The 4,920-nt window shown below is 34.3% G+C and overlaps 1 long non-coding RNA gene across 1 annotated transcript; it reads left to right on the top strand.

Annotated features, from left to right (window-relative positions):
* Window positions 1-1,506: 1,506 nt before the first annotated feature.
* Window positions 1,507-3,281, top strand: LOC141627439 (uncharacterized). Its single transcript, XR_012537002.1, has 3 exons — window positions 1,507-1,807; window positions 1,879-2,907; window positions 2,999-3,281. It is a non-coding gene; the product is annotated as an uncharacterized LOC141627439 (long non-coding RNA).
* The last annotated feature ends 1,639 nt before the right edge of the window (window positions 3,282-4,920 follow it).

The raw sequence follows: 4,920 nt of genomic DNA, 5'->3' as shown, positions 1-4,920 counted from the left end.
CACAATAATAACTCCAAATTGAAATAACTAAGTTAAAACAATACAATAATTGAGGTGTAATATTATTATAACCAACTTAAACAGATTATATAAGAATACGCCATCTTACAACAACTCAAATTTAAAACAACTAAGTTAAAACAATACAATAACTAAGTTTGAATAATACAATAACTCGATTAAAGCAATACAATAACTATTATTAACAGAATATATTCAAACATAGCAAACAAGAAGTAAATACAAAATACAATAACTGAGTTTGAATAATACAATAACTCGGTTAAAGTAATATAATAACTGCTATTAACAAATTAACCACAGAATCCGAGATATTATCAAAGATACAAACACACAATTGAATAACAAAAAACCTACTCAAACACCTTACAAACAACATGAAAATGCACAAATCATTTAGAATTCTCATATCAAACTCAAAACCTTATAAATTATTGGCAAAAACAATGAGATCGAGTAATTTAACAACAAAGACATAAGAACAAGCAAATATACAACGAATCAACGAGAATGAAACGAACATTAGATAAGAACGATAATGAAAACGCACAAATCAGATCTAGAAAAACAAAAGTAGTACTTACCTATGTGAAATTGAAGAGAAATACGAAGATGAAGCGAAAGTGACGACGAAATCTCGTTAATTGATGATGAATTTGAAGGAGTATGATGAAACTGAGTTTCTAGCTGCAACTTGAACGAAATTGATGAAGATTTTATCGATTCATTTTTTTGTTCTGGTTTTTAGTGGTTGAAGGAGGAGAGAGAGTGATTTTTTCTAATAATGGAGGAGATTGAGGGAAAAGTGGGTATTTGTAGGTTGAGTAAGATCTAATCTCAGCCATCCATCTTAGATTAGATTAGTGGTTCAGATTTAGAGGGGTAACTCACCAAAAAAACCAAACTGATATGATCCTATATATATATATATATATATATATATATATATATATATATATATATATATATATATATATATATATATATATATATATAGAGAGAGAGAGAGAGAGAGAGAGTCGGGATCCGGTGAGAACTTCTAAATATTTGAGGATTGAGGATTAGTGAATACAATATCACAGGTTCATCAATACAATATCACGAAAAATCTGACCTTTGTCAAAAAAAAAAATTTTAAAAAAAAATTATAATTTTTTTTTCTGTACAGGTGTTTTTTTTGTGATATTTTATCGAATAACCTGTGATATTATATTGAACAACCTCTGATATTATAACGAAATCCTCAATCCTCAAAAAGATAGTGTATCCTCACATAATCTCATTCCTATATATATATATATATATATATATATATATATATATATACAGAGAGAGAGAGAGAGAGAGACGGGATCTCGTGAGTTTGATTCTTACGGTGAGTTGTGAGTTTGTGTGCTCACAAATCTCAGCCATTGAACAAGAGGAAATAGAAGGCTGAGATTAAACCTCCTGATATTAAAAAAAATGCAAAAGAGGAACACTGACATCTTCATGATACAAATCCACTGAACACACCTCCTCTAACTTCTATCTAAACCAAAAAAAACCCCCAAATCATACGGTGCTGCTCCACTCTCCAAAACACCACTTCTCCACCCGATCAAAAATCCTAATCACAAAACTCGCCCGAAATCACTCGACGTTGAAGATTTGTTGCCGCCGGCGTGGTCCAATTGCCGGAGGTCTCATATTTTCTGGGGTTGAGAAGAACATAAATACTTGCTTTAAAGATCCGACGTCGTTTAATCTCTCAAAAACACATTAAGATTTGTCAGTTTGCTCAAAGGTACTATTAAATTCCCCCTTTTATATCTTTTTTATTTTAATTCTTATTTTGCCTTTATTTACATGATTCAGTTGTTTGGAAGAATATGTATTGTATTACGTTGGCTGGGAATTTGGTGAAAAACAAATTGGCAATAGCAGTAGCTCGCTAGTTATCCCGGTGGAGCTTAAAATTGGTCTGATGGTCGTCTTTTGTTGTCCAGGTGAATTGGTGAATTGTCATGCTGGTGACGGGGAATATGGTGGTGCTAATGATGGTGTTTATGGTACTTGTGGCTTGGTTTTGGTACTACTGGTGATTCGAATAGGGCTCCGACAATTGGAGGAGGAGCAGGTGAATGAAAGACGGAGTGGTGGTAATGTGGTATCGGAGGTCTGCTTTGGTGCTGATCAGGTTTCGCACTCGCTTTCGGTGTCGAATCTGGGTTTTCATACAGGATTAGTTTAACGGAAACATCACAGCCCGAGTTCTTAAAATAGCCAGCAACAGATGCAGACACTTCACATATAAAGGCCTTCAGGCACTCCCTCTTTCTTTTTAAACATGACCTTCTCTTTCGCCTTCTTGAAATCAGCGTGAATCATCTGAAATGCATCATAACTGCACAAGCTTTAGTCTAAACGGTATTTTCTCGAGTAAACTCTTCCGAAAGAACACAAAACATAATGAGACACTTGGTCTCACATGTGAGACAAACTCATTCACTACTATGGAGTGTGAATAAATAAGGAATCGATACAGGGTGGGTTGGTCTCGTGTGTTAGATGGACTCACACAAGACTCACTACCAAAAGAGATAATGAACTGTCACAGCTAGCAAGCCACGGCACAATTTGTCAAGGAGTACAATCTAAAAAGAAGCAAACTAAGACAAGCCAAGAAGCATATAAGGGAGGAATGAGATTGACCTTCATACAACGTTCTCTTAATGCAAGCAACCCAGCTTCAGTGCAGATGGCCTTTACATCAGCACCAGACAGATCATCCTTGCTCATTATAAATTCTTCTAGGTTGACATCCTCAGCCAATGTCATTTTTGAGGTGTGAATCTGCAAAAACGGTGCCTATAGATATCCCTTTAAAGACCGCCTTTCTATCAGGTACATACATACATACATATTATTATATTAATTACTCCCTCCGTCTCCTTCATTTTAATCAATGGTATATAATAATATATATAATATGTAGGCACGAAGATGAGTTGCCAAAGGTGGCATATTTGTATGCATAGCAGACCCTGAGATAGAGCCACCATTGATGGTAATCAACACTGTTTTCGGTAATGGCGTACGATGATCCACCCGAGAAGCTAAGTATCTTCTTGTCCGATGACGTTGGATCAATTCTAACATTTCATGCGCTTTATGAGGCTTCCCTTTTCTCTAAACATTGGTTGCCATACTGTAGAAACTATAATGTTGAACCAAGGTCTCCTGCTGCTTATTTTACTGTAAAAAAAGTTAAAATAAAACCGAAATAACATCACAATAACAAAACAATAACACGTGGTAAAAAAGAGTAAAAATCAAAGTAGTAAAAAAAATCAAAGTGACATCGGAATAACATCACAATAACACCAGAATAACAGCACAATAACATGTGGTAGAAAAGTAAAAAAATCAAAAGTAGTAAAAAATTCAAAGTGGCACCGGAATAACATCACAATAACACCAAAATAACAACACAATAACATGCGGTAAAAAAAAAGAGTAAAAAAAATCAAAGTAGTAAAAAAAATCAAAAGTGACACCGGAATAACATCACAGTAACAGTAGAGTAACAACACAATAACACAAAAATTAAAGTGGCACCGGAATAACATCACAATAACACCAGAATAACAGCACAATAACACGCGGTAAAAAAAGAGTAAAAAAAATCAAAGTAGTAAAAAAATCAAAGTGACACCGGAATAACATCACAATAACAGCAGAATAACAGTAGAATAATAGAACAATAACAAGTGGTAAAAAAAGGGAAAAAAAGCTCAAAAGTTTTAAAAAAATCAAAGTACCAGCAAAATAACATCACAATAACAACGGAATAACAATAACAGCACAATAACATGTGGTAAAAAAAAAAGAGAAAAAAATCAGAGTCGTAAAAAAAAGCAAAATAACAGCATAATAACACGAAGTAAAAAAAATAAGAGTAAAAAAAATTCAAGTAAAAAAAAATCTGGTACAAAAAGAAAAAGAAAAAAAGGTAACATAATGAATATATAATGTCTCCTGAGACTCCTCTTATCAAGTACTGGGATGAGAAGTCTTTTGTTAGTAGGGGTATTTCAGAGCTCAATTCTGGTTTGCTAGGGAATGGGGAATATGTCAATGGTGTGTATCCTGTCTGCAAACGCTTAAGAGAAGCAAAAGTCGCCGAGGTATGTGCGGTCGTTGATAAACCCGAACCGGGAAAAAGTATCCGGAACTCGCTGTTGTTTAGATACTGATGATGTTATTCGAGCAAAGGCTGCTGATGTAAGTTCCAATCATTCTTTCCATCATTTTTGTGTAGTTACTGTAAAGGTGTAGTGTAGTTATTTTAAAGCTTTGTAGCAGTTATTTTTTCAATTATTGTAAATTATTGTAAAGACTTAGTATAATTATTGTAAAGACTTGGTATAATTATTCTTTTTTTTTTCTTAGGTTTCCCAAGCACATCTTTTGATGATGAAGAGGGATGTTGAGATATTTCTCCATTTGTACACGCAACGGAAGGAAGCGATGGGAAAGGATTGTGGTTCTTCAACAGTTGAAGATTCTTCGACAGCCACTTCAGTTTCTTCGACTCCTGCTTTCATTAGTGACGATGATTCTTTGTTCACTAAATATTTTAATTTTATTTGTGAAAAAGCTGAGGAAATGAAACAGGTGGGAAGTAAACTGCCGTTGTATGAAAGTTTTTGCAAGGAGCATGAAAAGGGGGAGCATGAAAAGGGAAAAGATGAAAGGAATGGGGGTTTAGTGTTTGATCCAGAAAAATATAAGGTGGTTTATTCTCGGGAGAAAGGTAAAAATAAGATCCCTGATGTAGCGGTTGAGAAACCGAATGAGGAGGTGCCAACTAATGACGGCATTGATAATATTGATGTTGAGAATGAAGCTGTGGAC

This window comes from Silene latifolia, chromosome Y (genome assembly GCF_048544455.1).
Source record: "Silene latifolia isolate original U9 population chromosome Y, ASM4854445v1, whole genome shotgun sequence".
Classification (NCBI taxonomy): domain Eukaryota; kingdom Viridiplantae; phylum Streptophyta; class Magnoliopsida; order Caryophyllales; family Caryophyllaceae; genus Silene; species Silene latifolia.
The sequence above is the reverse complement of the archived record's forward strand: the minus strand, read 5'-3'. Positions and strand labels throughout refer to the sequence as shown.